We start from the raw sequence: 18,065 nt of genomic DNA, 5'->3' as shown, positions 1-18,065 counted from the left end.
TTTCAAGTGAGCAAAAAGTAGTGTTTTAACATTTAGGCACAATTTTGATTGAGCGCTATTACTTACTAATTAATACTTACTAATTAGTTTCTTGTTAGTTCATAGTAGTTACTAGAATGTTAATATTGTGTTACTCATTTGTTCCTGTGTAGTTTATTAATGACAGAAAAATTTCTAAAGTGCTTCAAAAAAGGTTTAGTGGGCTACTATACCTTTAGGGCAACAGCCCTCAAAAGTACTTTAAAACATTCTCCACTCTTTATGATTATCAAGTGCCACCCTAAAGATAAGACATAATGATCTGCCATCTCTGTTACAGTCACAGTAACATATAGTGAGTATATAACAACATTGTTCACAGCCGACATCTATTGATCCAACAGCACAGCCTTTGAGGAACTGGGGATTACGAGTCGTGTTTGGTCTACGAGCAGCGATTGATTTTCATTCCCCTTCCCATAACACCTCAAGGAAGAAACTATCATATGTCCTTTTTTTGTCTTCTGCAGTATGGCAGTGGTCACTGCTGAATTTCATCTGTCACCGAGCAGCCAATTTTGCTTTCACAGTCGAAATGTCCACTGGAGCATTAATTTCCCCTCACACTCCTCTTCAAAGGTGTTATTCTTAGAAAGCATACTGTACCTGTGACCGCATGTTAAGTCTGCAATGAGAAAACGGCCTACAGCTCAAATTTACACAAATTCTACAAAATTATACAATACTACTTTACAGAAAAGTTTGCAATCGGAAGTAATACATTTTTATCATATTGACTTTAAAGACGTGGCAATAGCACTCAACACCCTATTGTAATGTATATATCTGAGTAAAATGGCTTCTGGAACAAGAAAAAATGTTGGGCAGGACTTGATTTCGTCCATGGGGAATTGACTGAATGGTTGGACGGTGGTTTGCTATTGGTCAATCTCATGTGAGTGACAGGCTGCCCTGCTCTTGCGCCAGTAAACGTGTCATCAGAGAAGAGAAAAGATGTCGCTGCAACAGGGAGTGGAAGTTATTTTGATTGTCAGTTTTGATTTCATGGTGACTTTAATTAAAACTATAATTAAAATTTTAAATGCAACACACTACAGTGATTTTACCATGGTTAAAGGGGTTTTACGTTTGTGTAGTGCCTAAAACTGACCTAAAAATGATATTTCTGTAATAATCATTTTCATGATGAAAGAAACAATAGCATTACACAATGTACACTCCTTTGTGATGGCCAAAGCCAAAAATGCCAAAATATTTAGTGGTCTTTTAAAGGTCTTAATCATTTTAATCACAAATTACTGGTCAGGAAATTAGCAAGAATTGCACAAATAGTTAGTGCACATCCTAGTTAGTATGACCAGGCCAAAACATGAGCCTGATGGACTGGTTCTATACATTTATACATTTTGTTGACGCTTTAATCCTAAGCGAATTTCAAGTGAGGAATACAAGTGATTCATCGTGAAGAGGCAAATAGACACAAGAAGTGCTTCACAATACAAGTTTCAGACATTGCTTAGAGTAGCATAAGCTAGAAATGGGAGGGTGCTCTCGAAAGAGATGAGTTTTCAGCTGGGTTTTTTTTTGAGTACTGCCAGGGATTCTGCATTTCAGATCGGAGATCATTCCACCAGCAAGGAACAGTGAATGAAAATGTTCTGGTTCTGCCACTTCTTGGTTGTCTTTGGAATTTGGGCAATTTGCAATTAAGCTCATAACCACAGTAACCATAATCGCATTAAACTAGGTGGTGTACGCCAATTTTAATTGCAATTAACAGGCATGTAAACACCTAAATCGCATTATTTCCACTCTGACCAAAGTGCGCATGTGCTCAGACGTACACAGATGCCATGTGTTGTTCACACAACTTCATGAATGAACTCCGTGACATTATTCTAAAGTTTCTTGTTCTCCAAATTGCTAAACTCTGTCAACACAACTCGCTGCGTAATCTCTGGTCTGTATCTTCATCCAGATGGCCCGAAGAACAACAGCATAGGCAAACCCGACACTGCGATGTTCATCACTGCGCCAAATAATATCCAGTATGTCCATAAATCGAGTTACCCCTCCCACTTCTGCTAGTTTTACTGAGATTTCTTGTCCCGTGCGAATTGGCCAATTAATATTACAGACATCTTGAGGTAAAATTACTCCTGAGGTACTCTACTCCACCTCCCCACGTAAAACTAATCCAGTCCAAATAGGGCTTATGGCAGTTCATCGACTTTCCAACTGACCATCAAACCATGCGGCAAAAGAAAGCTACTTTTATGCTGACTGTGGGCCTCCCTGGAGTTGTTGGAGCCGTTGATGAACTCATGACACATCACTGCACTAACTGTAAATGAGGAGACATTTATCAATAGAAAAAGATTCCACACCATCAATACTAATGTGTGATAATTTTGCACAATGCAAAGTTATTACTTTTAAATAAATTTAAATATTAAAACATTTGTGTTTTTCTTATGATTGTTATTGTGCTGCTGTGACTTCACCCTTCCAGGCTCGCTATTGGCTGATTCAGAGGTTAAGGGCGGCCATTTTGAGCTGACATCATTGTAGTCCTTAGCTCACAACACTTAAGTCAGCCCTTAAGAATCTGTCTTATACTTTAATAAACGTTGCTTTTAGCTTCTTTATAAAAGTCTCCTACTCTAAACTTCTACTCTTTACTAAGAATTTTTTGACACTTAAGTCAAAACTTAAGACTATCCTTAAGAGCATTTCTAAGAAGTTTTATACATATGGGCCCTGATCATTAGATAAAAAAAAAACATTTCATTTGTGGGAAGCAAGCCATTCTGCAATATTCTCCTGTACTCCAAAGCAAAATTACTCAAATGACTTTTCACAGTGAAGTAGTTCACTTATACCAGCAGCTAAAAAAGGCTTCCTACACAATGACACTTCTTCCTCCATGCTTCACTGTGGTGAATCCAGATAAACTATTCAAAGCACAAAAGTATATAAAATCAATTCAACTCATGACCAATCACTGCAAAGAACCATCCTTGTGATTGATAATTGATGGTTCTTTGCAGTGATTGGTCATGAGCCGAGTTAATTTTATATATTTTTGTGCTTTGAATAGTCTATCTGGATATGCCTGATGAAGGTCATGGGACCGAAACCTTGTGATAAATAAAAGATTTTGATACTTTTGTTTTGATAGTGTGCAGGACTTTCTTTTGATTTAGATTTTTGACTATTTTGGTCCTTTCCCTTATGCACCTATCACCTGCAAGATGTGCAAGGGTAATTGCTAATTAATGGTTAAGACAATTAAAAGCTAGTGTTTATCCATTCTGGGAAGGAGTGTACCTTCACACACCATATTTAAACAATCTCTCAAATGTGAATGGAAAAAAAAAGAAACATTCTGCCTTTTGGATCTGTTAACGAGGCTAGAATAAAACCATCCTCAGCATTACTTCATGTCAAAAAAGACTATGTGTACGTGAGTGTTCAGACTGTTCCATGTACATCTGCCAACAGAAACAGTGTTATGTATCTTTATCTTTATCTCTTGGCTTTTCGTGCACATAAGAATTACACGTGTCATAAGAATTACAGCATGAGATTGCATTTGCCTTACAACCTGTTGCATCACAAGCAGCTTTTAATAAACTGTATGTGTGAAATGGAGGCATTTCTTTTTGTAGTTCACCGTGAGAGGCACCGTTTGAGTACATATGACTAATGACTGTAAAGAGTTTCAATCTACAAACAGAGTCAATATGACAAAAAAAGGAGAGATATTAATATAAACTAATTTATTATCAAAATCAGGTGTCTTAGACTTTAAACTGTGATCTGGGTTTGGAACGACAGCCCAGACTGCCCAGAAATGGCAATGAGATTTGAGACAACCACTCAACCCTATGACAAACAACCTACAAGGGTACAAACATGACTTCATGACAAACAGATGAATCATTATTGCACATTTTATGGTCTTTGCAGTGACATGACCAAGCAGCAGCATAGCCCATTTCATTATTTATTAATTAGAAAAATGTACTTCACAGCAGAACCAGAAAACAATTGCAGGTATTATTTCTTAATCATTTGATCTATGTGTTGGGTCAACTTACAAACGACAACATTTTCATCATGAGAGAGAGAGAAATTATGTATTCAACAGAGGGGTTTAAAGAAGGTTACTTTCAAGTATAGGAAAACAGGAGCTGTGTGCAAATTATGTTCCCACAAAACTAGATAAGAGCCAGTTAATGGAGTCAGATATTATATAAATCTTGCACATAGGTCATATCAGGAGGAAACAAATCTTCCTCGATGTTTTCAGATAAAAGAGCTTGACTGACTATGGCAACTTATTGAAACTTTCAAAACTCCCCAGTCCAAGAAGACAATTTATTCAAACTAAACTTCAGCAGAAACTTTTCCTGTCCAATCACAGAGAGACAGTCTGTTTTATTCTAAGCCCCATAAAGAGGGTGAAAATGGTCATTAAAAATAATGTTTAAAAAATGTACATCAAGTTTTTATTTAGGCCCTATTTATTTTAACAAAATCAGAAAAAAAGACCTCACCAAAAAATAATACATAAAATAAATTAATAAATACAATATTGTTTGCTGACCATATTATTATTCACAAATTTTACATCTTGAATAATTCCTGAAAATGTTTAATAAAAGCATGAATCAAAGTAGCCTACAACAGAAGTGCTAAACTACAGACTCAATTTTATCATGTTTTATCATTTTGTCTTATGCACACAGATAAATATGACTTGTACATGGACCAAAAATAATAATAATAATAATAATAATAAAAATGAACTCAGTAATAAGCAAATTCAATTGCAAATTCAATTGAATTGATGTCTTTAAAACTATATACAGTCATGTGAAAAAGGTAAGACACCCTATTGAATTCCATGGTTTTCTGTATCAGGGAATAATAAAAAATCATCTGGTCCTTGGCAGGTCTTAAAATTTGGAAAATAAAACCTCAGATGAACAACAACACCTAACATATCACATCGTGTTATTATTTGTTTAGCAAAAATAAAGCCAAAATGGAAAAGCCATGGGTGACAAATTTAGGACACCCTTACTGTTAACATAGGAATTAAGAGGGTAAGTAATGGTCAGGCACTGCTGATCAAATGTTTTTGATTAACTGATCATCAGCAAATGTAATCACCTCTATAAAAACTGAAGTTCTGGCAGTTTGAGCGTCTGGAGCCTTCCGATGTGTATGATAAGGAGGAAAGACATCAGCAATTATCTTAGAGAAGCAATTTTTGCTGCCATCAATCTGGGAAGGGTTATATTTCCAAACAATTTGAAGTACATCAATCTAAAGTGAGTGGAAGACATTCAAAACAGACACCAGTCTTCCCAGGAGTGGACGTCCCAGTAAATTCAGCCCAAGATCAGACGCTGTAATGCTTAGAGAAATTGCAGACAACCCAAGAACTACACCTCAGGATCTATAGGCCTCAATTAACATTTTAAACAATAAAGCTCAAAACAGTACAATTAGAAAAAGATGGGTCTAGTATGGCGTGTTCAGAAGGGTTTCCAGGAGAAAGCCTCTTCTATCTAAAAAAAAAACAAGGCAGCATGACTTAGGTTTGCAAAGTTGCTTCTGAACAAACCATAAAGGCTGATTTATACTCAAGTGTACGACGTAGCCTGACTTACACCTCTTCAAAAATGTAACAACGTGTCAATTCTACACGGAACGCAAGCTCTGTGATCGGTCTGCTAGAACCCCTCCCTTGGGTCAAAAAACTGACATAGAACACTCGGAGAAGAGCGAGCATTTTCAACTTCCATAGGAATGAAAAAATGTTCTGTTTCAGGGGACACATGCAGTCATACTGCAACAAAAGTCGTTACCTATTTGTTGCTTCTCAGCCGCTTCTATTTGTAAGCTTCTCTGACAACATACATGACAAGCTGCTTCTTCGGCTTATGCCTTGATACGCAACATGACTGCGGACACTGCCTACTAGTGGTCTGCATGCACGTCGACAGGGACAACGACGCAGAAGTATAAATGAAAACAGACGCATAGCCTATGGTGCAGAGGCTCTGGTGTAGGTGCAACGCAGAAGAATAAATCAGCCTCAAGACTTCTAGAACAATGTCCTTTGGACAGATGAGACCAAGTAAAAACCAAATAAGCATATCAGAGCAAACACCTCATACCAAAACTCAAGCATGCTGGTGGAGGGGTGATGATTTTGGGCTTGTTTTGTTGCCACAGGACCTGGGCATCTCAGTCATTGAGTCGACCATGAACTCCTCTGTATACCAAAGTATTCTAGAGTCAAATGTGAGACCATCCGTCTGACAGCTAAAACGGAAAAAAAAAATTTTTGTTTGTTTTAAATATCACTCCAGACAGCACATCTCCACTGCTCTTGAGTCCAGTGCTTTACACCACTGCATCTGACGCTTTGCATTGTACTTGGTGATGTAAAGCTTGGTTGCAGCTGCTCAACCATGGAAACCCATTCCATGCAGCTCTCTAAGCACTGTTCTTAAGCTAATCTTAAGGCCACACGAAGTTTGGAGATCTGTAGCTATTGACTCTGCAGAAAGTTGGCGACTTCTGTGCACTGTGCGCCTCATCATGCGCTGACCCCGCTCTGTGATTTTATGTGGCCTACCACTTCGTGGCTGAGTTGCTGTTGTTCCGAATTGCTTCCACTTTGTTATGATACCACTAACAGTTGACCGTGGAATATTTAGTAGTGAGGAAATTTCACGAATGGACTTATTGCACAGGTGGCAACCTATCACTTTACCACGCTTGAATTCACTGAGCTCCTGAGGGCGACCCATTCTTTCACAAATGTTTTTAGAATATTTGTATTATTATAGGGAGATAAGAGGGTGTGGATCTCTTACCATTGGAGAAAGCGTAACGGCTAACTTAATCACGTGTGGCACCTCTCAGCCTATCGTGTAATGGCAGTGACATCAGTCGCAACATTCCCTAGTCTGACTTCTCTTAAAAAAATACATTTTTAATCAAGCTAAAATCTACATATAGTTCCCAACGAAAGTATTGTTTAGTGTAAAACATGCTGAAGATTAGCAAACAGGCTGTCGATTAATTAAATGATTAGCTATTTCCCCACAAAAGCTGTTTAATCAGCATAGTGAAGCATCTAATCCATTGACATCCATTCAAAAAACAGCCTCTGGTCTCCTTCCCTGCATGGTTTGGCTAGTTAGCATGGGTAGTTAGGCCCTACTGGTAAATAGTATAACTACACCATTGACAGCAACTTCAAAGTAGACATTTATAATGAAGACATATATATATATATATATATATATATATATATATATATATATATATATATATATATATATATATATATATATATATATATATATGTGACCCGATCTGGCGAAATGAGTCGGAAGTCGCAACGTTCTATTTTAAGATATGGGCCGATAATGTGGAAAAACAATGAAAAAATCGTTTGTTTTTTTTTAAGCTAATTTCAAAGAACAGACTTTCAAAAATAATCTCCCAAAGTTTCGTAGTCCAGATAATTGAGTAAAGGTATTTAAATGGCTATTAAATTTGACATGGTTTTACTAAATTCGCTGGAAATGAACTTCTCAACTCCTCTGAATCCCCTGAGTAATATGCGTTTACAAAAAAAACAGCACAGCCGCTAACTGAATACAAGTATATTTCACATGCTCATAACTTCATGAAAAATGCACAGATCATAAAAAAAAAAAAAAAAAAAAAAAAAAAAAAAAAAAAAAAAAAAAAAAAATCGCACAACAATATTTAAAGCAGATTCTCAAGATTAAAATGAATCCGAAATCAATATAATATATTGCGTTGATCACAAGATATTACTCACGGAATGATTTAACATACTTGGCTAAAAACATGTCTCTCATCTCTCCGGGATGCAGTGTGTATCCAATGTTCCCGGACCCATCCATGTTCGTTTTCCAACGTGGAATAACACAAAATAGATATCATTTTAAAGCTTAGAATCTCGTCTTTTTAATGCATCTAACCATTTTGAAAAACTCCTCTAACGAGTGCTGAGAAGCACCTCTAAACCGGAGTTTACCGCCCGTTGGCGCCACCTAGCTGCGGAAAAAATGAACAACAATTTTTCAAACTATTCTTTATAATATCACCACGAAATTTGAACCAGATGCAGCTCACATATAGGAGAGCATCACCAAAAAAGAATTTTTTAGCGATCTTATTGTGTTCCTGAGTTATTCCATGTCAAAAAAAAAAAAGAAAAATTATTTTAAAAAATTATATATATTTTTGTCTTTTATCAGCTGTTTCTCAGCAAGAAAATGTCCAAATGTAATGTAATTTATTTTTCTTAAAATGTAAAATGTTTTCTATCAAATGACCTTTTGACTCTCCTTGCTAGAGTTTTGGAGTTATGAGTTTTTATTTTTGTGTGTGTCGCTCAGAAAAAAAAAAAAAAAAAAGAAGAATTCTAAAAAAGCCTTCAGGTCTTAAAGGGTTAATTCAGATAAATACTTCAAAATAATTTGAGCTTCAGCCTGGTTTAATAGCATTTATATATATATATATATATATATATATATATATATATATATATATATATATATATATATATATATATATATATAATGTCTTTGGTCAAATTAAGCTGTAAAATAAATAGTTTATCCCTTTAAATGCAATGGATTTTGAAAGATAACAAAAAAACGGGCAAAAAACTTTAAAAGCGATTTTCTCAGGTTTTCAATTGGAAAAAGAGGGCAGACGACCATAATTAAAATGGGTATATCTTTAAAACCATTCAAGGTATGACTTTGACTAGGGTATCATTTTAAAGCTTATTGTATCATCTTTCCATTGATACCAAAATCTCAATTTTGAAATTTGGGTCACTGTGACTCATTTTGCTGGATCAGGTCACATATATATATATATATATATATATATATATATGTGTGTGTGTGTGTGTGTGTGTGTGTGTGTGTGTTTGTGTTTTTAAGTAGTAAATTTATTTATTTATTTATACATTTTTGAGGCTCTTGAAAGTGTGACTAGAACTTTGTTGTCATAGCTCAGGATAGTGAAAGTTATGGGACTGTTTGTGCTCTTGTGCTGCCATAAGCTAATCAGTGTTATCATGGGTCCTTTTTACATGTTTCCAGAGTGATCAGTCATATGACATTTACAGCTCAGGCAATTGGCTGAAAAAAAAAGTGTGTTCCTAGAACTGGGTGCCCTGAGCAAAGATGGCAGCAAACAGGTGGTGTTCTTCCAAGGAATCCTGTGCCAGACGACTAATTGCCATAGAGATGAATGGGGATGTTAATGGATACCTCTCTCTAGGTATATTATTTTTGGCTTAATTTTTTGGCTTAGTCAGCATGCCAATTAGCCAGCTAAGCTAACATATATCAGGAAAATAACATATCAAAATATTGACTATTGTGCTGTATGATAAAATGCTATTTTGAATATTTCCGGGTATATATGTTTTATTTTTTAGGCACCAAATGAGAAAGAGTCTTTATATTGAATGTAAATCCACAAAACAACATCATATGAAATTTACTATATGAAATACTGTTTGTGAAAGTATGTGGGTTTTTCTAAAAAAAAAAAAAAAAAAAAAAATCACTTTTGTCTAGCTCAGGGGTTCCCAACCACATTCCTGTCCCCCCCAACACTGCATGTTTTCCATGTCTCCTTAATCAAACACATCTGATTCAGATCATCATCTCATAAGTAGAGACTCCAAGACCTCAATTGGGTGTGTCAGACAAAGGAGAGATACAAAATATGCAGTGTTGGGGGGCCTCCAGGATTGTGGTTGGGAACCACAGGTCTAGCTTAAGATCTTTCTGAGGTCTTCTGTCCACACGAAGCCAGAGTTTACCCTATCCGATCTTTTTCCCCCTTGTCTCAAGAAATATCTGCGTACACACGAAACCACTGAAACGACTCAAAACGATGTAGTATACATGCCAGATCAGTATGTGGTGCTGCAATTCTGCAATAGAGATACACTAAAAACAAAGAATAAGACTTGAAGCATGTGCATAAACCTTGCGCGCTGTAAAGCTTTGAAATAAAGCTTTGAAATAAAGCTTTGAAATAAAGCTTTATATTTATAAAGCTTTAGGCTCGGTAGCTTCTGCAGCATGAACACAAGCATGTAGTATGCTATTATTGTTGTTGTTGTTGTTGCTGTTTTGTGCTGTTAGTGGTGTCTGACTAGGGTCGACACGTGGGGTGATGACGACATCATTTCACAAAATTTCAAAGTTTGGTTTACAATGTTTTTTTGTTTTGTTTTTGACTGTTTTAATGTTTAACCTTAAATGTCATGTCATTTCCATCTAAAATCACCATTTATCCAGAGACGGAAATGACATTTTTAAAAATACAATGATTCCAAAAGTATCTTTAAGGATAATTTCATAACTAGCTATTTATGTATCCTAAATAAACAAATATAAATATTATCATAGTTTTTATCAACTGTTTGTTTTGCAGTTAATATCCTTATAATGGAAGCCTAGTGGCAGAAACATATAGCCATGACTTGATAGAATCGATCACCAACTCTGTGCCAAGTTATTACCACAATATAATATCTAAAGGTTGGTTTGTTTGTTTGTTTGTTTATTCAACTTGTGTCATGACCGTGGTACTTTTGACTGGTATCTGTGCAAGGATACCAGAAAAAGGCATGATGTAACTATCCTTAGAGCACTATTTACATTGAGCTGAGTTCAAGTTGAGTTCCCCAAACTTTAAGGACGAAGGACGTGTTGAAATATTCTGTGGTAAAATCAACAGAATGCAACAGATGAGTAAATATTAAGTCAGAATATCAGAGCCAGAATATTTCTTCAAGGTCAAATTTAAGGGGTCAGTTTTTAAAGTCAGTTTTAAAGCCTACAGCATATCTCATACTGCCAAACATGGAACTGATCAAATAAATACATAAAGCTGCAGTGTTAGTGGATGATTTTGTGATTCACAGCTCAGCTGAAATGTCAAGTCACAACAGTTTCAGCTCAAACTGAAATGCGGATGTTTGCCACACTCTTCTGTTTCCTTATTTAACCGGAGGCTCATTATCACCATCCACCACATTAGCTGTAAGGCACTTTCTATGAATATGGCCTAAAAAATTAAAGGTTTTATTATTCTGATCCTGACATACACTGCAAAAAAACATTATTTTCCAACTCAGTATTTTTGTCTTGTTTTCCAGTACAAATATCTAAACATTCTTAAATCAGGATCCATTTGCTTGAGAAGCAAAATGACAACATATATACCCGATTTCACAGACAAAGCTTAAGCATAGTCCCAGACTAAAAGTCATGCTTGAGCTGACTATTTTAACAATGGCTTTACTACTTTTCTGGACCTTGAATGTGGTAATTACGTTGCTTTCAATGGGGGGATAAAAAAACCTCTCAGATTTCATCACAAATATCTTAATTTGTGTTTCAAAGATGAATGAAGGTCTTATGGGTTTGGAACGACATGAGGGTGAGTTCTTAATGACAGAAATTTGGGTGAACTAACCCTTTAATCCAAGCGCTGTTTGTGAAACAGGTAATTAAATCTTAAAAGGTATTAAACCTTAAAAAAAAATGTTTATCAAATTTAAGTGAGTTGCTTAATACAAGAAAAAATAATCTGCCAATGGGGTCAAGAAGCAAGAAAATCTTTTTTTTTTTTTTCAGTGTAATTTATGAGTTAAGAATTTTTTTCTTACATTAACTTGAGTAAAAATGTTGAATGTTTTGAGCTTGATAAATGCAGTCAACACTAGAATTAGCACAAAGACTGGGGAAATGGAGTGAGGTGTCAATGTAATTCACTGGATATTAATTGCATGAAAAAAAAAAAAAAAAAAAAAAAAAACACACACTTCAGTGCTTCCCACAGGTTTGAAATATACTTGCGGTGGTAGCCGGGCAAAAAATCCTCCTATTACCCACGGCACAAAAATGGTCTACTACATGTGACAAACAAATAATGTGTGATTTTTAACAGTATTTTTTTTTTTTATTGAAATTAATTTTAATTAATAACATATTACATTTAATTACATACTAATATTATGCATTATTATGCATTGTAAATTATGTAAAATTACAGCATTTAAATGGTTCACCTTTTCCTATGTTCTCCTTGCTGTCATATAGTGTCTCTCTCAGTGAATGGGACACAGATTTTACTAGTAAAATTTATAAAATGAATAATATATGTGTCAAATAATGTTCTTAGTGTTTTCTTCCTGTGGTGGAGACTACAATAATTTACTATGAATTAAATGGAAATCAAATTAAATACAATTTATTGTGTAATCAAAATACCAATAATGCCCAAAAGAAAAAGAAAAAACTTAACGTGTGACTTTTAATTATAAACAAGCCCGAAATACACCAGGACTCTTATTTTGAAATGTCTGTACTATTGCAGGCTGATCCTTCAGATTCTTACAATCGTCTAAAACATTTTATATGAAGGCCATAAAGTAGACATTGTAATAATTCATCAACTTGAGTTCATTAGCAATTGCTTGGCATAAATCTGCACTTTTCATTGATTGAGAATCACTTTGAAGCAGTCTGAAGCGCTGTTGCGTGAGCTTGTAGAACTCGCAACAGCGCCCCCTTGTGACTTGGCAAAATGCAGCGCTCGTTTGAATGTTAGCGGGAGTAAACAGTTCTGATGCACACATAACGAGCAGGTTCGAAACGACTAGTTAATCGATCGCGGATGGTTTCAATATCTTGCGCGGATATAAAAGTATAAGTGAATAAAAATAATAAAAGCAAAAATGTGTCTCTGAATATACTTGGGCGGCCGTTATTATATGTGGGCGGCCCGCCCAAGTAAAGGCTATGTGTGGGAAGCACTGCGCTTTGTCTCTAATGCTTATAAGTCATAGGACATCAAACAGCCACAAGCAAATCTACACCCCTCGGCCACACGCTCTTACACAAACACACACTCGTGCACAACTGCGTAGTTTAGAGCTGCAATGTCTTTCCACTGTCAAAACATCTGCTTTGGAACCGTCTTCAGGCTTTCCCTCAGATAGCTGACTGTTCTGTGTGCTGGTTGCCCAAAGGCATCGAACAAAGCACACAAAGGCAGGCTGACGAAACCGTGGCACATACAGTATCAAGCTCTGGGAAGTTAAATTTGCCCAGTGGTGCTGGGTTTCATATCAGCCTCTTATTCTAACATATTCAGTTCAAGTTGGGTCACACCACTTAAGCATATTTATTAATAATATAATTAGCCTTCATTTTTCATCTGGCAGTATAGTATCGGCATCTTTAGTATGGCTTTAAATTCAAGTTGACAGGAATTTGCTGCACTGACGCCGATGGCACTTACTTATAATGTCTTCAGAGTTTCAATATAAAGTCTTTGTAGTATTGTAGTCACTTGTAGCTTTAAGTGCTGTTTCAGGTTACTGAATCTGTCCTGATTTTTAGAGCTGTGTAGGATGAAAATGGGGAGAAAAAAACCTATCAAGGTCAACTTCAGAGAATTGTCTTTGTAATTTTCTCTAAAAAGAGCATTATGCAAATTAAATTCAGCATTCTTCAAATTCAGCTTTGCCATCTGCCTCGTAATTTTCTCAAACATTTCATCTGATGCGAGACAGCTGGAGTAGCTTATTATAGGGACGTTCCAATTACATTTTTACCATTTTCTGTCTACCAGCATTGCTGTTGATCCTCGCAGGTCTTTTAAAAACCTAAATGCACAATAATTGCAGATTTTGGAATGCGTCTGGTAAACTAGCATAGCTCAATGCATTGTCACCTTATTACAGTTTCCATCTCATGTTATGTCTGCTCTGATTGCTTGTTCTACATTTGAGGAATGTTGTAGATTCTTTATTTGTACTGCATTGAAGTTATTTATCTTTTAATGGATTTGAGCACAAATATGCAAAACACAGTAGTCTGCATTTCCCTGTCGTACTTCTACATAAAAAGTTACTGCCAAATTCATCAAAGGTTTGAAGTTGCCTATATGCATATATATACAGTCGTGCTCAAAATTATTCATACCCTTGGTAAATATGACCAAAGAAGGCTGTGAAAATAAATCTGCATCGTTAATACTTTTGATCTTTTATTTTAAAAATCTACAAAAATCCAACCTTTCATTGGAGAATAATAATTTTAAATGGGGGGGAAATCTCATTATGAAATAAATGTTTTTCTCTAATACACACTGCTCACAATTAATCATATCCTTTTATTCAATACTTTTTGCAACCTCCTTTTGCCAAGATAACAGCTCTGAGTGTTCACCTATAATGCCTGATGAGTTTGGAGAACACCTGACAAGAGATCAGAGACCATTCCTTCATGCAGAATCTCTCCAAATCCTTCAGATTCCCAGCTCCATGCTGGTACTTCTTCTCTTCAGTTCACTCCTCTCATTTTCTTTAGGGTTCAGGTCAGGGGACTGGGATGGTCATGGCAGAAGCTTCATTTTGTGCTCAGTGACCCATTTTTGTGTTGGTTTTGATGTTTGTTTTGGATCATTGTCCTGATGGAAGATCCAACCACAGCCCATTATAAGACTTCTAACAGGGACAGTCAGGTTTTGATTTTTTATCTGTTGGTATTTGCTAGAAACCATGATACTATGTATCTGAACAAGATGTCCAGGACCTCCAGCGGAAAAATAGGCCCACAACATTAAAGATACAGCAGTATATTTCATTGTACACATGGGGTACTTTTTATTCCTTTGTGCACTAAACCCATCTTGAGTGTTTGCTGCTAAAAAAAGCTAATTTTTTTGCTTCATCTGACTATTTTAAAATTAATTGTGAGCAATGCGTATTAGAGAAAGTATTAACGATGCAGATTTATTTTCACAGCCTTCTTTGGACAGCGACATAGAAGTGTATGTGCACACTTATCAGGTAGAAGTGCCTATACAAGGAATTCCGCTCTCTTTTGAAGTCATACAGGACACACCCAAAAAAAAACTCTCCGAATCCTGTACCGAAACCAGAAGTAGTGGATTTGGCACAGAATTAGCGTGAGAATACAACTCTTTAACAGTGTAAGTAAGTCAGAATGCATGACTTATTTACATGCATGACTGATGGTAACTTTAACCACATTTAACAGTACATTAGCAACATGCTAACGAAACATTTAGAAAGACAGTTTACAAATATCACTAAAAACATCATGTTATCATGGATCATGTCAGTTATTATTGCTCCATCTGCCATTTTTCGCTATTGTTCTTGCTTGCTTACCTAGTCTGATGATTTGGTTGTGCACATCCAGACGTTAATACTGGCTGCCCTTGTCTAATGCCTTTTATAATGTTGGAAACGTGGGCTGGCATATGCAAATATTGGGGGCGTACATATTAATGATCCCGACCGTTACGTAACAGTCGGTATTATGTTGAGATTCGCCTGTTCTTCGGAGGTCTTTTAAACAAATGAGATTTATATAAAAAGGAGGAAACAATGGAGTTTGAGACTCACTGTATGTCATTTCCATGTACTGAACTCTTGTTATTTAACAATGCCAAAATAAATTCAATTTTTCATTCGAGGGCACCTTTAAACTCTAGTGTTTGCAATATTGCAATACTCTCAGTGTGTTGTGAATTAAATAAAAATAAAAAAAACTTTTAGTCCAGTTTTATTTATCTGTGTGAACTTTTGTCAGTCACTGCTGATATTACAGTGCTTCTGGTTTGTTCATTACAATACAAATGGAAGGTTTAGTAGGTTAATGTTACAAAGGCATGTATTCAAATCTCCCACATGATCACAATGGTTCAAAGTGTCTGGATAGGATTTTAGCGTGCGTTTTGGGGTCCACGCTCAAAATGATAGCTATGGAGTATAGTCAGAGGATAGAACAAGAACAGAACATTTTTGATGGAGAAAAGTGCTCCATTTGAAGCTTTATGAAAGAAAGAAAGAAAGAAAGAAAGAAAGAAAGAAAGAAAGAAAGAAAGAAAGAAAGAAAGAAAGAAAGAAAGAAAGAAAGAAAGAAAGGGGAGTAACAAAAGTCAAAGAGAACATTATTTAGTATCTTTTCATACCTCATTACTTCTGCTTCAGAGGTGAGTCTGTTCCGCCGTGGCTCTGATAATGAGTGAGATTTTAATTACCCACTGATCCTGTGCATCTGCTGTGACAGAGAGAATCATTAGAGATGCGATTTCTGGAGTATTACAGATGGATGAGAAATGTTTGTTTGGTTACTTCAAACAAGCTAAGCTCAATAATAGTAGTGCGTAGATATTTAGGGGACTTTGTAAGGAAATTACAAATAACACGAGTTATAAATTTAATACAAACCAAAGCTGGTCCCTAGTAAGCATGGCGCTCATGCGGTGCAAATCCAAAATCTGTTGTGCTTTGATCCATTTCTCCCTAAAACTTCCTGCACTTCTAAGGGCAGCTGCATGAACTTGAGCTGCTTGTGCTTGTTATTTTGCATTTTAGGCTTATTTTAAGCAGTAAGTATGTGTGTATTCTGCATATGTGTTTGTTGCAAGTGTATTTGTTTAGTTTTTTTATATAACGTTAGGCTAGTAAAATAAAACGTGGAAATTACTGCGTTGTTGTGACTGCGGAATTGACGTTTAAAATTGTGCAAAACAATCCCGCACCCTGTTGAGGCCCATAGTATTACTTTAATTTAACACGAATAGTTAGTATGTTACTACCTTGAAAGCGATAACGATGTTTCTTTTGATTTTTGACGATAACGGCGCTCTGCTTTCGACGGCTAACTTACGTTCTTCTTCATGAAGTAATGGCGCGCGCGCGACCAAGTAAAATCAGTGTAGCTCGCAGCGCCATCTGATGGTGAATATAATATCTACACGATCGCTCCTATAACCATAGACATATGTCTATGCCTATAACCAGCAGGCTGCTGTATGTTGGTCGGGTTTTTTTTTTTTTTTTTTTTGCAATGTATTTCGGGAACGAGCAGTAAAACGGGGACATTTCTGGGGACAATATAAGTCTTTACTAACACTTTTTTATCATTTCAACACATCCTTGCTGAATAGAATAAACGTATTAACTTCCTTCACAAAAAAAGAAAGACAAAAATAGGCTACTGACCCCTAACTTTTGTTACTTTTCAACTATACTGTTACAAAATATTTCTATTTTAAATAAATTCTGTTATTTTTTAACCTTTTTATTCATCAAAGAATCCTGGAAAAAGTATCACAGGTTATAGGCTAAAAAATATTAAGCAGCACAACTGCTTCCAACATTGATAATAAATCAGCATATTAGAATGATTTCTGAAGGATCATGTGACACTGAAGACTGGAGTAATGGCTGAATAAAATTCAGCTTTGCATCACAGAAATAAATTATATTTTAAAGTATATTAAAATACAAAACCATTATTTTTTTAAATTGTAATAATAATTCACAGTATTACTGTTTCCTTATTTTTGATCAAATGTAGGCTCAATGAGTATAAGAGACTTCTTTCAAAAACATTACTAATAGTAATGCGTCCAAACTTTTGACCGGTAGGCTACTCTCATTATGCGTGGCATGTCGTGAATACGCTCTGGACCGTTTGCAGAGGCTGTGGATTACAGGTAATAATGCTGTAAATAATGTTCAGTTTCTTGCACAGATTTTGCTTCATAAGACCTCAATGTATCGTCAGCAGCCACGGGTATTAATTTTGTTTTGCCAGTATTTTTTTTTTTTTTTTTTTTGGACCCTCAAAGTGACATTAGTCGTTGACTTGCATTATACAAATCACCAAGGACTATAGATTTTAGCTCAAAATCTTCTGTACTGTTCAACTGAAGAAAAAAGTGACCTGCATCTTGGATGGCCTGAGGATGAGTAAATTAACAGCAAATTTTCATTTTTTGGTGAACTATCCCTTTAATTCACATAAGTATAAACTTGGAGACACAAATAGGAAGTCTAAAAACATCTGTAATGGACATGGACTGAAACAAATAGTGTCTGGAGCGACAAGAAAGGCCAGTCAGCTTGATTCAAT

General features: G+C 35.8%; 1 long non-coding RNA gene across 4 annotated transcripts in view; it reads right to left on the bottom strand.

Moving 5' to 3' along the window:
• LOC125254155 overlaps positions 1-16,907 on the bottom strand; it is a 143,925-nt gene extending 127,018 nt beyond the window's left edge. Inside the window, exons 1-2 of one of the 4 annotated variants that reach the window (XR_007181609.1) lie at positions 16,744-16,907; positions 16,114-16,202 (exon numbers count right to left, since the gene is read on the bottom strand). This is a non-coding gene — a long non-coding RNA (uncharacterized LOC125254155). The remainder of the gene's footprint in view (positions 1-16,113; positions 16,203-16,743) is intronic. The other 3 variants (XR_007181610.1, XR_007181608.1, XR_007181607.1) reach the window with 3 other exon arrangements.
• Between the last annotated feature and the right edge of the window lie 1,158 nt (positions 16,908-18,065).

Source organism: Megalobrama amblycephala, linkage group LG19, assembly GCF_018812025.1.
Source record: "Megalobrama amblycephala isolate DHTTF-2021 linkage group LG19, ASM1881202v1, whole genome shotgun sequence".
NCBI classification, from domain to species: Eukaryota; Metazoa; Chordata; class Actinopteri; order Cypriniformes; family Xenocyprididae; genus Megalobrama; species Megalobrama amblycephala.
Note: the sequence above shows the minus strand (reverse complement) of the source record. Positions and strands in the feature narration are given on the sequence as shown.